Raw genomic sequence first — 16,487 nt, forward strand, 5'->3', positions numbered from 1 at the left:
TAAGGAGAACAATGCTTTCAAAAAGCTTAAAGAAAATATTATCTCTCAACCTGTGCTTACACTACCGGATCTCTCAAAACCATTTGAGGTCCAATGTGATGCTTGTGGTGATTGCCTTGGAGCTATTTTACTCCAAGAAGGGCATGCCATAGGCTATGAGAGTCGAAGGCTCGACCCTGTTGAGCAAGCTCTAGGCATATATGAAAAGGAACTCCTTGCAGTTCTACATGCCTTAGACTCATAGAAGCACTATTTATTGGGGACTCCTTTCATTCTGCAAACGGATCACCAAAGTCTTAAGTACTTCATGATGTAGACCAAGCTCTCCGACAAACAAATGAGGTGGAAAATTTTCCTTTTGCAATTTCATTTTCATATTGCTCACATTGCTGGCAAGCATAATCAAGTAGCTGATGCACTCTCAAGATGGCCGAGAGTGAATGCAGTTTCCATAGCAACTCACAATGGTCTATCTTCAATGATAGATGAGTACGCTATTGATCCCGATTTTAGAGATGTGATTTCAGCCCTTACATTAGGGAAGAAATAAGAACCAGTTACCTTACAAGATGGTTATCTTCTCTATGGCAATAGACTATGCGTTACTAATTCACTACGTGAGAAAGTAATGTATGAATCTCATGCTCCACCTTATGCGGGGCATAGAGGGATTCAGTCTACCTTAAAGAGAATTGAAACATATTTCTATTGGCCTACCATGAAAGTGAACATACAAGAGTATGTTTCTAAATGTGTGGTATGCCAAAAGACAAAATTTGATAGAGGGAAGCAACTTGGATTGCTTCAACCCTTGCCAATCCCTAATTCACCATGGGAGAGCATATCCATGGATTTTATCTTTGGATTGCCTAAGTCTATCCATGGGAATACAGGAATACGGACGATAGTAGACAGGTTCAGTAAACAAGCTCATTTTATACCTGTCAAAAAGACTATCAAAGCCCATCAAATGGCAACCCTCTTCATTTCACAAATTTTCAAGTACCATGGCTTGCCAATGTCCATAGTGTTGGATAGAGATCCTAGAATGACCAGTAATTTCTGGAAGGGTCTCTTTGAGAATTTAGGGACAAGGCTAAACTTCTCTTCGGCCTATCATCCACAAACGGATGGCCAAAGTGAAATAGATAACCTAACCATTCTCGATCTACTAAAAGCCTATGTAATGGAAGTAGATCAAAGATCCCAATGGGAGAAATACTTACCCTTATTGGAGTCCCTACACTATACATACTTACACGGGAAAAGCACTACACTGGAGAAGTACTTACACTGTACATACTTCCACGAGAAAAGCACCTTTCGAGGTGATTGAGGGAAGATAAAAAAGTCCCTTGCTACTTAAGGTACATGGGAAGATCTTCGCTGCAAATGAGTATAGCCGAGACCTACAAGAATCTTTCCAAAAGATTAAGGATGCTATCTCTATCTCACAGCAAAGGCAAAAGGCTGCTGCTGACAAGCACAGAAGAGCCCAAGCCTTTAAAGAAAACGATTGGGTCTTATTAAAGTTTCCCAAGGCTCGATTAAGGCACACGACGGGCAAGAATCCTACGGGCCACCAAAAGTACTATGCTAAACTAGCAAAAAGGTACTATGGTCCCTTTCAGATTCTTAGGCCAATCAATGAGATGGCTTATCAACTCAAATTTCCCAATCATTGGCTCATACACAATGCTTTCCATGTGAGCCTATTAAAGCATTACAAAGGAGATCCACCTCAAGAACCAACTATTGAAGACCCGCCGGAGATTGAGGACCAAGAGGAGGTGCTGCAGCCCGAGTCCATTCTCCGACATGAAGACAAGGTGCTAAGAGGCGGTAAGACTATCCGACGATATCTTATTAAGTTTAAGAATTATCCTTTTGAAGATGCTAGATGGATGCAAGGCATACAATTAAAGGATAACCTAAACCTTGTCAATGCTTACAATGCTTCCCAATGAGTAAGCAAATGTACAAAATGTTAAAAATGAACAAAGTTTTTGTCTTATAAGACTTTCTTTTTCTTTATTGTGCACAAAAATGAAGTAGTATGCATGCTTAGATCAAGTTTGCGGAGACGACGTCTCCCAAACACCAAGTAGAACTTGTCACTCTATTATGGAAGACTGATAGGACTAATGTGCAGACATGCTTGTGGTAGCCTAAGGCTCTCAAGCGCCAAATGGACTAGTCATCCATTGTGGAATGATGTCGTAGGGTAACATCGGGATCCTCTACCCGCTAAGAAAAGGACTCATGAATATGCTTTATCTTCTCTACACCATAGTCGAGGATGACTATGATTTCAAGAGAGAGGTAATGTCATAATAATCAATATCTAATTCTCCTAAATGATTTTCTCATATTAAACTGATCATTTAATGTGGGGAAGTGCCAGGGGAGAAAAGGCTAGAATATTGGTTAAGCTAGCAGACCGGCCACAGTAGGGATCCAAAGGAGGGAAAATAGGGATCCAAAGGGGGGGCTATCTGCAAAAGAGCCATGTGCAACAATGGGCTAAAAAGACCCTAAGGTTCAGCCCATTAAGACTTCCAAAATGCTAAGGTTCCAAAACTCAAAGGTTGTGTCCAAAGGGTTGAAGCTTAGGGGGGAATTGGATGCTTTGTGTGCTCTCCAAAGTCAACACATATCCCTACATGGGAGGGGGCGAGCCCTTCTTCTAGGGGATGAGAGAGAAAGACACACACACACACAGGCTCCCTTTACACAAAGGGAATGAGGGACACATGTCAGCTCCCTAGGCCAGATGCCCACAAGGTGTGCCCAGTTTCTATTGGATGACCCTTGAAGTGGACCAATGAGAATTGAGCTAGAGTAAATCTAGTTTAATTAATTTAAAAACATTTAATAAAAGAAACCAATGAGAATTAAGTCTCCTAGAAGACTATTGGGCAGTCTCACAAGGGGTCCAATGAGCATTCAAGAGCCCAATGGCTTGCCTGATTCCTATTGGCCAGGAGGCAAAGGGGTCCAATGAGAGTTTAGTTTAATTATTTAATTACCTAAAGCTCTCACAAAAGGGGAAAGGGGAACACATGTCAGAAGGCTATCACTTATGCTGCTTAATAGTCATTGGCTTGACTTGGGGAGAGCCAATGAGGGCTCAGCAAGAGCAAATAGCAAGAGGGCTCGCCCAAGAGAGAGAGGGGGCTGATTTTTGCAAGGAATTATCACACACACACTCACACAATCTCATGTGTGAAGAAAGAGAAGACTATCTCTTCCCAAGATTTAATGGAGAACTCATCACCTACTCCAAGCTTGTGAGATAGAAGCCTACATCAACACTCTCTTGGCATGTGGATGCAAATCCAACCAAGATCCAAGCTTCAATGCATGCTCATCTCCTCTACCAAGCTAATTACTAAGCTAAGCTATGCTAATATGAGTGATTATGTGAGGAGATGTACATCTTTCTCGTAAGATACTCCTTCCTCTCAATCTACTCTCATACCCTTCTAGCTCTCACCATCTTCGAAGGTGTGTGAGGTCTTGGGTCTGAGAACGGGGATAATTCAAATTGTGTTTGCTAAGTGTTTTGCTTAGTGCATTAAGCTTTCATCTTCATTGCACTAGCTAGTCTTGAAGGAACACAAAGAATTGTATTGTACAATGTCTCTCTTGATGGGAGCTGGATTTATCAAAATAATAATTGTTTTACAAGGAGAACTTCGACTTGCTGCTAACAGTTTTATCCCACAACTAGCCAAAAATGCATTAAATTCATGAGACATATACTGCCCCCCTCGATCGGAATGGAGGGTGCCCATAATACATTTTGAGACATTTTCAGCCATAGCCACAAATTATTTGAAGCACATAAAAACTTTGGACTTTCACTATGACATTTGGAGCACATTACCGCTCAAATAGACGCACAAAAACAAAGGAAAAGTTTAAGTCAAAAAATCTCGGAGGCGGTAATGCTCGCGGTAATGGTCCTTCAGCAATGCGCGCGGTAATCGTCTCGGCTATATTTCCGCGCTTATTTCCGCGCTTATTTCCGCGGGCTTTATCGTAAGAATTACCACAACCATTATCGCGCACGCGAGTATTTTTAAAAAAAAGCAGATGACCATTTGGATGGTCCTTGGTAGGACCCATCCAAATGGTCATTTGCCTTTTTTTTCCTATACATTTAATATTAAAAAAAACAAAAATTTCATTGCACAAAAACTTTGGGCCAAAATCAAATGTTTAACTATATTGGAGAAACTGTTCATTACAAAATTGCCAAAATAGGCGATGCATGGCGGCTATACAACTGTGGCCAAAGAAGACTTTGGGCCAAAATCAAGTCTTTAATTATATTGGATATTACAAAATTGCCCAAATAGGCAATACATGGGGGCTATACAACTGTGGCCAAAAGAAGACGGGCCCAAAAACACTTGGAGGATTGAGCTACTCGGATCCTAGGACCTCTCGAGGGACTCCCTGACTCTGGAAAAGAAAAAAACAACAAAACCTTTAATTAATACAAATGGATACATAATTCTGCATGCACTCATTTATAAAAAAAAGTTCACACTTACAGGCTGTAGTGTACGACATGTATTTTCAAATTCTTCACGATTGATTTTGTTGTTTTCATATAGCCAGCACCATGTCTGATAGTCAGAGTGTCTCTCTCTGTATCTGGATCTCTCGGCTTGGGCAGGTCATAGTACTATTTTGTTGTATATCAATTAAAAAATATCACAAACCTAACCTTATTACCATAAATTAAATCAATTCAAATAAAAATACGCGCACTCACAAATTTATCTTTCCATGCTGCTTTTCCGCCCGAGCCGTAATGCGTGGGCGTTTGCTACGCCCTTGCCTCCACCTGTCGAGTGTGCGCCCTAGCACCTGTCGCTCCCTTGTCCTCCAGCTCGCCCTCGGCTTTCTCCCACTCCTCGTCGTGAACATTTCCAGGGTGATAGTTGTGACCCTCAGATTCAAATGTTCGCTTTGCCGCCCTCCGCAAACTGGACTTCTTATTTTTCAAGAAATTCTTGACGTACTCCTCGAGCCACTGCCTGGAGAACTCTTCCACTTCCGGATTAGGGAACCGCATGAGCAATGTCGTGTGAATGTACGTCAAGTAGGCCAGGTCTTGATCTTTGAAAGATTTAAAGCAATCTTGGTATGCCGAGTGGATCAGCTGGTTAAGGTGCCCTCGAAATGTCCTCCCCAAAGAGGAACCTAGATCCACCTCCCCCCCTCGATGTATATAATAGTAGTAGCCACGAGTGTCTGGGACGGGCGCATCGCAGTCCTCATCCTAATGTGGAGCTCCAAGGGGTGAGTGAGGAGGTCGAGGTGTAAGAGGAGGTGAATCTGTAGCACTGTCCCCTCCACCACCAAAGCAGCACGAGCCACTACCTGGACGAGAGCGTGAGCCACCACTACGGAAAGAGCGTTGGCCACCCGAAGAGCGCTGGCCCGAGCCCGAACCGCTGGGTGGTGTAGGCGACGGATAACTCGACGGTGCGGGCATGGATCGCTGTGAATGCAAGGTGCCAAGTAAGTGTTTTCGAAGTCATTGATTTTGACATTCCTGAAGCTTTTAAAGCCACAATCCCCATACAAGGATTGTATATCCATATCCATATCAGGAGGTAGATTGTCTAACCAAAGTTCCTATATAGAAGCTGACTTCAAAGTTAGCCTATCTAACTTTTTTCCATAAGTGTCATGGCCAGTCTTCTTCTACGAATGGAACTCCATCTAAAGCATCTTCACTGTCAGGCACTATGAGTTTTGGTTATTTTGTTTCAAGGTGGAGTTCTACCACCACTTTGGATTTCTCTTTACCACCATAAACTCCTTAAGTTTTGCCATACTCTCTAGCTTGGGTTTTTGTTTTTTCAGCATCTCTTGAGAAATTCTTACCAGATTTTGATAAGCTTCAAGCTTAGCTGCTTCCATATCAGGAGAAGGATAGTTTTTCCTTTTTTTTTTCATGTTTTGGCCTGCTTTAAGTCCCACTTGGTAATCTTCCAAGGCTGTGTTGATTGGCTCATAAATGTTTTCTACCAAAATTGATCCCCAAAATTTCTCGGTGGGTTCCTTGATTTTACTTCTAGTTTCTTTCACTTTTTCATGGAATAGTTTCTTGGATTTCTCCTCAATTTCAGCCCTTTGTTTTTGTTTCCTCATCTCATACCTTTTGCTTCTTCTTCTCTTGATCTTTTGAGAGGCAATTTTAGTATTCTCCGGATTATCGAAAGAGTTATGTTCCTTTTTATTAGCCTGGCCCCTGGTGATTACCTTGATTGGAACAATAGGTTCACTCTCAAATGAGCTACTAGGTATCACTTGGACTACGTTCACTACTGTTTTATCCCTGTTTAAAGGATTTTTTGGACAATCTTCAGGGAAGTGTCCTCCCTTTTTGCAGCATTGTATATAAAAAGCTTCAACTCTCTTAATGTTATTGTCAGGCTCTGGGCATTCATTTTTTCAATGATCATCTGCACCATTGTTGTGACAATTTCTAGTTCTTGGCTTAGTCATGGGTCTTAACCATAGGAGGTCTAACATCTTGATTAGCTACATAGTACATCGGTGCGAGCTCTACTCTACTATAAGTCATAGGTTCTCCCATTGGTGGTGAATATGAATTATATCAATCTCCATCTAACATTACTGTAGATGGACTAGGCTCAGCATAGGGTGCAAGAGGCACTGGTGCTTGTTCATCTAAGACTCCCTCTGTATGCATGTATTTTACAAGCACTACAGTATGTCCAGGATATGGAGGTTGTTGACCCAACACAGCCTGAGGTCTTTCCATACTCATCGATGGTCTTTGAGCTAAGGCCATATTAGTTTGATATCTGTACATGGGCTGTCCTTGTGGCCTCATAGGCACATATTGAACATTCCCATCGTACTTTGGTCGGTAATAGCACTCATTGGTCTCATGCTTGATCCATTTACCTTCAATTGCACACCATTTCTACGGCCTAATTGGTTGACATTATTGAGGTATCCCTTGCCTCGGTCCCCTCATGGGTGTTTTTTGCATGTTATTCATCATTTCATTCATCCTTTTGAGCATGTCTTCTATGGTTGTAAGCGGTGCTGTAGCAGCCATTCCCACTTGTGCTGATTTGGTGGATACTATTTTCTCACTTTGATTATCCTTAGGGACATCTTCTTTATTGAAAATATCATAGTTCTCTCCTAAGTCAATAGCATCTGACACACACTCTTCTAAGGTCATATGTTTCTTGCCATACAATATAGCATGAAGTTCTTTGTTTGGCAGTCCCTCTAAAAACAATGATACTAATCTTTTCTTTGCAGGTATCTCTAGTTCTGGGCATCTTGTAATGTATTGTTTCATTCTAGCTGCACAATCCCTAACAAACTCACCTTATTTCTATTTGAAGCTATACATTTGAGCTACAGTATTATGTTTGATCCCCGTTTTGGAACATGTAGTTACAAATCCTTGAATTAATGTATTCAAGTCAATGATTGACCTTAGTGGAATGTTTTGGAACCATGTTAGTGCATTTCCTTCAAATGTCATTCCAAATCCCTCGCATTGAGTATGGAGGTCAAATATGCGTTCTGCTCTTAACACTTGTTTAAAGCTTGCTAAGTGGTCATATGGATCCCCAGATCCACTGTATTTTCTGACCCATTTTTGAAAATTAGCTGGTTTGACACGTTGGAAATGGGACAACACCCAGCACACTCCAAGCTTGTCTCTCTATAGCCTAGTGATTCCACAGCACCCCTATTCCATAATAATCACACAATCATACTCCCAATCTGCAAAAGACTACTGCCCAAAGCCCGTACCCAACCGACTCCGACTACATACACCCAACCATGAATTCCCAAGCATAATCGACCTGGCTTCACACATACCCACACTTGTTGATACACACATTCATCCTGTCTACAATTTCACACACACTGCTTCTCAAATCTCTCTCTCCCTCTCTCTCTCTATACATATACACACAAAATCCAGAGCCAATGCTACCACAAACAACCCATACGAGACGAAAAGGACAAGAGCTCCAAGTCAAACAATCAAAAACACTTAAACCAACTTGACATAATCACAAACAAATCGGGCACAATGATGGCACTAATAACAATATGCCTCGAAGCATTTACACTTCGCCTTGCTTCATTAATCCATGTGAAAACCCCTGGAAAAACAACCCATCAAATCGGGCGGTTGACAACCTTGGCAGACAGCAACTCTTCTTTCTTCTTCTATCCATGCACCCTTTGTAAATGGCATCATCCCTTCTTTCTTGGCTCAAGGCTTGGCTGGCCCTTCCTTGCACTCCCCATAAATGCCCTCCAGCCGCTCATGGGCTTCAACAACGTGCAGATCTAATTGGCACCCTTTCAAGCTCCTCAGCCTCTTTAACAGCCGTGCTCATCAACCTGTAGGCCAATACCTCCTCAAAGCTCTTAAACTCCCCCTGTCATGAGTTTGGCCATGCACCAGATTGCTACAGGTTGTCCTCCCTTATCTCCCATAGCTAGAGACTCTTTATTTGTCTCCTGTGGTTATGCTCTTTGGCCCACCTCTAATCGCCACTTGAATGCCCTTCAACTCTGGTCTGCAACCCGTGTTTACTGCTTAAAGTCTCAGCTTGTGTAGCGTTTCAAAGCTCGAATTACTTATGCGAGTGGCAAACCCGGCTCTCCTCTGCAACAGAATGCCCAACCAATAGTGCTCCTCTCCACAAACCTACGCTCTCAACCCCAATCGGTCCCCAACCTGTGGCCACCGCTCCTTATCTTGACATGGTGGCTCCAATTTGCAGTAGCCGGCCTGCTTTTTCAAGCTACTCCACATCATACCCCCCTGGCTCTCAAACTCCCCTCCTATTTTGTTAGCAGGGGCTATTTTTGGCAAAATCGGTTTGCGAGCTTGGAAGTTTTGGATTGCGGTAAGGGTTTTGAACTTCAAGGTCAACAGCAAGGACTACTTGTCAAAGTTTGAAGCTTGGGAGTCTAACACCTGAGTAGGGAACAACATCATTTTAAAAGTGGGACAATAGGAGTTTTTTAAAAGGCATTGAGTGGGGAATTTCGGAGCATGAGGGGTTGGAGCACCATGGCATGCCACGTGGCATGTGCATTCTCCCGTATGCGCTTGCATGGGCTTGGTGTGCAATGTATAAGCCTAGAATGTGGCCCATATGGGTGTGCAAGAGAGAGTGGGAGAGCTCTCCCATGGATCGCCATGGTGATGGTGCCTTGGGGCACTATGAGCATGTGCACAAGCATCTCAGCCTAGCATTAGTGGTGCCTCTTGACCTTGATGGCGGCATACAATTTCAGTGGCAGGTATGTCAAACAATATGCTAATGTGGAAGGCACATTCCCATAGAGTGACCGCCCCGGATTCTTTTTGAAGGCAATGTAGGAGAACCCCCCACTATTGGGGTGGCTAGTGGTCAGAAGGGAGGGTGTGTGATAAAAAGGAGATGAGCCCCAGGTAGTGTAGGAGAGGTAAGAGTGGACATCAATGAGAGAGTAAGCTTCAAAGCCGATCAAAGGTGAGTGTTCAAAGCCCTTCAAAGGGGTGTGAGTTCTGGCAAGTCAAAGGCAAGTCAAGCCGGATTTAAGGGGAAGTTCCAATGTGATCAAAGATGGTCAATTCAAAGGGGTAAAAAACCCAAAGAGGAGGGGAAACTGAGAGAAAGGGAGAGAGAATAAATAAAATAAAAATGCAAGGGAGAACAAGCAATGTCGCTAGTGCCCCCCTACTCAAGGCAAAGAGGAGAAGTTGGAGAAAGCAAGAAAGAGGGAAAGAACATACCAAAGTTTCCACATTGGAATGCCAGATAGCCCAATTGGAGAGGAGTTTCCCAAGTTAAAGAAGCCCCCCTATAAAAGTCATTTATTAATCAATTTACGGCTTTGTTGTGCATGTCAACCCCCTTTCTATTTGGTCATGAAATTTGCCATGTTGATGGCCAATGGAGCTTTGTAAATGTTCTCTGGAATTATAATCAAGACATTATTGCCTAGTTCTTGGTGTCGCTTTCCCTTCCCCCTTCTCTTTCTCCTTCTCTTGTGTTATTCCACGGTGCCAACAATTCAGATGTGAGGGCCCCCCCGGACTGACAATGCTTTGTGTGAGAGAGTGAAATTGAGTGATCGCGTGCATGTGTAAGGGTTGTGATGGATTGTGGCAGTGGGTGTAAGTTGTGTTGTGGTCTTATGGAGTGTGTGAGCATTGGAAAGTGAGCAAGCGGTGGTCTGCTAGTGAAAAGCGTGTCTTTTGAAGGTATTTTTTGAGAGGATAGGGGTGTTGTGAATGCCCTAAGCTATCGAGAGGCCTTGTGTTGTGTGTTGGGTGCGCTCCCCCATTTCCCGTCTCCATCTTCGAGTGCCCCAACTGAGGAGCACACTGGCTGCTCCTAAGATGATGACAAGACGTGGTTTTTGGCATTGGAAATCATGGTGATGCAAAGCTGTGAACCGATTTTCACAGGTGAGGATAATCACAATGAGTGGATGTTGGCAGATTTTCAACTTTATATGCTATCACTACATCTGCCAAACAAGGATAGAAAAATGCAAAAATTTCCTTTGGTGATGCGTGGAAAAGCTAAAGTATGGTACACAGCTTTGGAAGGCAAGCCGAGGCATACTTGAACGGCTCTATTTGCGTGTTTTTTTCACGACTTTTGCAAGGGGGAATCCCCTGTTGAGATGGATGCGAACTGAAAGCACTTAAACAAGATGTAAGTGACGAGTTCATTTTTTTTTTGGATAGTTTTGAGGCATGCTGGACAACATAAGCAATAACCATGCAGTTGGCTAATGGCGCAAGCTAGATAAATTCATAACATATGTGCATCTAAAAGTGAGAGAAAAGGTTGATTTTGAAAGCCCAAAAATTTACATTGGGGATGTGACGTGACTATTGCAAGGGCAAAGAGCGGGAAGATTAAGAAGAAGATTGAGTAGGGAACGTTGAGCTATGAGATGATGGTCCCCCCCAACTGTAGATTCTGAGAGAGGTTGTTCATGAGAAGAACCATAGGAATTGAGGTGTAGTAGTGTGCCACACCATTGGGTGCAAACAGTATATGACTTATTTGAGTAGATGCAAGAATTGCAACTAAGCATGATGGATAGAGGACAAACAAGAGGAGCCAGGGTCAGGGCAAGGATGTTGTACGACAGGTGTTACAATTGTTTAAAAGAGGGACTTTGCACCAGATTTCTCCTAGCCACCGAGAGAAAAGAGGTGGTATATAACCAATGTTTGGCAAAGGTAGAGGTCAAGGACAGTGCAATGGCCAGAGAGAACAGGTAATGTGAGGCCCAATGCAACCAGCTCCCTAGGATAGTGGTGAATTTCTAAATGTGAATATCATCAAGGTGGACAAGTAGGATGTATAGGTTTTGGCCCCAATAAAAGGGCACTAAGCATTAGGGAAATAGAGATTGAGGGGAAAACCAGAGCTTGCAAGGGCAAAGACAAGGTGTACAAAGGAAAAGAGCATCCTGAGACTAGGAAGAGGAGGAGGCACCGCAAAATTAAGCAGGCAAACTTCCAACTAGGGCGTGGCTACTGCGATTATGACCTGTAAGTGATGTGCAGAGTCAAAAAGCTAACACTACTTTTGGTCAGTTGTTGACTTTGAGTCCCAAGCTGAGGTGACAGTCATCCACAAGTGTTAGTACAAGGCTGCCAAGAGCTAAGGGCAATGTGCATGCGCGATGCAAAACATGGCTTTAAGGGTGAGAAGTTCAATGGATTTTCTTCCTCTTGTGGATGTAGTTATTGAGAAGAAAATGCAGGCATAGGCCTACATAGACAGTGGAGCACAGGTTTGTGTCATTACAAAACCAACCATGAGGGAGACAGGTGTTAAGGCGGTAGCCAAGGAAAATGAGAAAATGAGGATGGTCAACCATGACAAAGCAAGGTGTCTAGGCATGGCTCAAGATGTGAGAGTGAAGGTGATGGACATAGAGTACCTGATAGACTTTTTGTGATGAAAGCAAGTGAAAATTCTCATCCAATCATCTTGGGTAGGCCTTGGCTATTGGCAATAGGTGCTAAGTAGGATGATGATGATGGATTGGGAGAGCAGGGTGTTTACCTTGCCTAACAAGGAGAAAGGGAGGAAGATAGTGTTGGATTTGAAGACCAAGGATGATATATGTTGCTATAGCTCTAGACCACAACACTTGTCAAAGCTATATCTATGTTTTCAGAGGCTTGATGATGAAGGAGGTTGATTGAACTCTATGAAGTGTAAGTTGGCACAACCTCGAGAACAATTGCTACGTCATATGGTGTAACAAAATGAAATAGAAACTGATCTAGAGAAGGTGAAGTTATTGGTCTTCATGGAGCCGCCATCAAATGCTCAAGGTTTGTCTTGGTTTGTACATAAGCTAAAGTATCTCTCACGCTGCTCAAGGTTTGTCTTGGTTTGTACATAAGCTAAAGTACCTCTCACTCTTTTTTTTAATGTTGTTACAATATGTGTATCCTCTCCAAAAGAGAGCCCAAAAAGTGCATGATTTTTAGTGGGATGAATAAGCGTCGGAGGATTTTGACATGGTGAAAGAGATATTGTGCTATTTATCAACGACATGTCCTCCCAATCAAGAGGACAATTTTGATGTTGCTATGCTAGTAGGTAATATTGCTATTGGGACAGTGTTGCTACAGAAGGTAGGGAGAAGTTACAACTCTATCTATTTTGAGTGCAGGGTGATTAGTCTTGGAGAGACAACCTGTGCTAAAGTAGAGTAGTGGGTGATGGATTTAGTCTTTGCTTGTAAAAATTTCAAAGTGCATCTCACTGTACACAAGTTTTTTGTGCTGATGTCTAAGAATCTGTTGTTGGAAGTGGCTACATTTAAAGCCAGGGAAGAGGATCATGAGCTACAAGAGTTCGAGTTTGAGTTCAAAATCAATCACACGAATTGGTCACACTTGGCAAATACTTTGGTCAATAAGGCTGGTATGAGATGAATCTAGAGAGGATCTTGACTTGGAGAATGCTTTTACCATGTGGTATGAGATGAATCTAGAGAGGATCTTGACTTGGAGAAAGCTTTTACCATGTGGTTCAATGGATCGTATCAAAGGGTAGTTCAAAAATCAATTGATGGTGTGGTGATATAGGACCCACACCGCAAGGTGAGATTTTTGAAAACTTAGGACTTGGAGGATGTCCACACCAACAATGAGGTGGAGTATCTCACTTTGCATTTGGGTTTGAAGTAGCATGGATTTTGGTATTTCCAGGTTGGTGGTGAAAGGTGATGCATTTGGGTTTGAAGTAGTGTATGGAGTTTGGTATTTCCAGGTTGGTGTTGAAAATGATGCATTACTGGTCATCAACAAGAAAGGTGATGCATTACTGGTCATCAGCAAGAAAATTATCAAGCCAATGGTAGGTAAAGCATGATTCGTTGAAGCATTTGTTTTTTACCATTAAGAAGATGGTAAATTTCTTTGAAGTGGTTCAATTCAATCATGTTAAGAGAGAAAAAAACCAAGAGGCAGACTAGTTATCACGTAGCAGAGTACAAGTGCATGTTGCAGGTTTATATGTGGCCCTAGTAACTTGTGTAGGTAGGGAGGCTCTGAAGAAGGAGAAGATGTTTTAAGCATGAACCACTGTTCAAAAGGCTTCTAGCTACTTGGAGTTTACGTTCTAGAAGAAGTCCAAAAAGAAGTGGAGGGGTCTGTACAAGGTGTAGAAGGCGTTTTCAAATGGGACCTATCAGCTGGTGAGAGCGAACGATAAGCTTCTTAGGCACATGGTGAACGCTGTGCCTCTCAAGCTATACTTTGAAAGGAGTCTAGTGCCTAATGTGCATGATATTGTAGCCAAGGGGTGTGGTCAACCCACCTAAGAGAGATGAATTAGGAAGGAATTGAAGCTTTGTACATACTCTGTACATATAGTTGTGTTTTGTAAGTGTTTTTTCTCATCAATTTGGTGTGGTAAGTTTTTCACGTTTTGTAAATATGATTTTGGTTAAACGTGAATGTTCAACAAGGAGGTTGGGCAATGATGGTACTAAAAAGTTGGTTGAGGCTAGAAGGGATGCTATGCAATGTCATGGGTGTACACAAGCACATGGAAAAGTGTCTAAACACGTACAAGAGACTTGGGCATGCAAAAGGTAGTGGAAATGTATATCTAAGGTGGTTTCATAGGCCAGAAAGGCTCCAATATGGACCATTTAGGATGGTAAGTACATGTTTTTGAAGTGTTGATAATATAACCTAAAATGTGGTGCTCAAGATGTTTTATAAGCCGGTCTAGATTGCTCCTCAAACGGAGCCCAGGTGTGAAAGTTATGCTAGTTCAAAGTCGCAAGGTTTTGTAGATCCTGGACGAACAAGGCAAGTGGGGAAAAGTGGCCAGAGCTAATGTGAGTAGATAGATGCAAAGTACTCAAGTTGGGGAGCATGCTGGTCTTTGTTTGATTTCTAATCAAAGCTTAGACAAGAAAGTTTTGTTTAGTTGAAAGTTTCAAGGGGGCTCGTTATGCATCGGTGTGAGTTCACTGGTAAGCATGCCATCTGGAGGTTTTTTACCCCAACCAAGTTCCAAAAGGTAGTGGGCACTCTGTGGGTTTGACAATATTTGACGTCTTGTTGATAAGATTCTTGGATAGCAGGATATGTCAAGTGAAAGTTTGGTGTACTTTGGGTGAGAAAGTGCCAGATGCTTTCTTCCATTTTTGGGGGCATCGGTTTGCGGGCTTGGAAGTTTTGGATTGCAGCAGGGGTTGTGGAGTTTGAGTTTGACAAAAAGGACTACTAGTCGATATTTGCGTCTTGGGAGTCTGACCCCTAAGCTGGAATGTCATCATTTTAAAAGTATGGAGTGGGAAATTTTGGAGCATGAGAGGGCTGGAGCACCATGGCGTGCCATGTAGCATGCTATTTGGAGAATGGAGTGAATGGCCACCTAGAGAGCCGGTACAACTCACATTTCATTATACTCTATATGTTTTCCAAAGAAACCTTGTAATTAGAGAGCAATGATTCTTGAAGTGTACTCACAAAGCCTATTATTCTCTATCTTCCGCTCAAAAACCTACAAGCCTTATAAAGTGACCAATGGCTATGGGAAAGGGTCCTGGACTGCTGGTTCAAAACCCTTAGTTTTTAGAGTAACATTATCATTATCTGTAAGGAGTTTTTGGACGTCGTCTGTGAGCTAGAACTCGGCTACAACTTGTAATCAATCTTTGTCTTTGTCTACTAATCAAAAATCAATTTCAATTAGTGCACTGTGTTCCTTGTCTCTTGCTCTTGAATCTAGATGTGATCATTCAATTTGTGGTTCCCAATAACTAGTTTGTGAGCTAAAATGCATAGATTTGAGTACTGAAATGTTTATTTTTTTATGTTTTGACCATGGAAGACTGTTTTTATGCCGTAAAGCAGCCTTTCCGAATAGTTTTGCTACAATTTTTTTCACATTTTATGTGATGAATCGTGATTTTGGTACCACCTCAAATGACCACATGACTTGCTAGGATTGTGTCCATAGGTGTTTTAATACTCCTCCCAAAGTTTTGTTGTATTCCAACTCTGTCTGAATGCCAAAAAGGCGTAACAACCTATAGTAGTGAGATTGAACATAGGTAGATTTTCGAACACCTAGAGAATGCTAGATTTTCCTTGGTAGTCAATTGAGTAGTTCTGTAGGTTCACTTCTTGAGATTAAAACCCTCAAAGAGTCTCCGTGCCCCATCTCGAGTCGCTTCCCTGAGTATTGATATTATTATTGCCAGATAGCTATGCTACAGACGTCCATCATGGCGACCCGCTAACATTGGCACCGCTGTCGAGAATTTGACCCTTAGGTAGTGAGTGACCTAGTCATATGAAAAAGCCTCCATTCCAGAGATTTTGATCATCGTTGCATTTACACTTAGGCAGTAAAGCAGATAGACGAGGGTTTAGTGCTTGGTAGAGACTGGAGTCAGGGATTGCGGCTAGTTCTACTCTTTATGAGAAAAGAGAGCTCTGAGTGAGACACGAAAGGAATTTCATTCTTTGATTTTCTCTATTCTCGGAAAGGACTATTTCACCATCCATTTCATTGTAATTTTTGCATTGTTTTATTTATTTCCATTCATAGATTCATCTCACTTCATAGGAATAGATTCATCTTAGTCCATAGGAGTAGGTTAAAAATAACAACTTCAACCATCAAATGGAGCTAAAAGAATGAGGGTAAAAACTTTCTAAAACCATATTTTGGCACAAAAGACTATACCTCTTAAAATTTGAAAATTTGATGGTCACAGCATCAAAGATGATTCAAACTCAAAAATAGCGTGCAAAAAGGGATAAACAAGCTCACATGAACAATTTGAACAACTTCCTTCTCATTTTGTTGAGGAACATGGATCGTGATCCATGTATTTGTGTGACCAACTAACTGGAAGTTGTCACCCACTGGTAAAGCTTGCTCTCAAAC

Source organism: Adiantum capillus-veneris, chromosome 18 (genome assembly GCF_014529385.1).
Source record: "Adiantum capillus-veneris isolate H3 chromosome 18, ASM1452938v2, whole genome shotgun sequence".
In the NCBI taxonomy this organism is placed as follows: Eukaryota; Viridiplantae; Streptophyta; class Polypodiopsida; order Polypodiales; family Pteridaceae; genus Adiantum; species Adiantum capillus-veneris.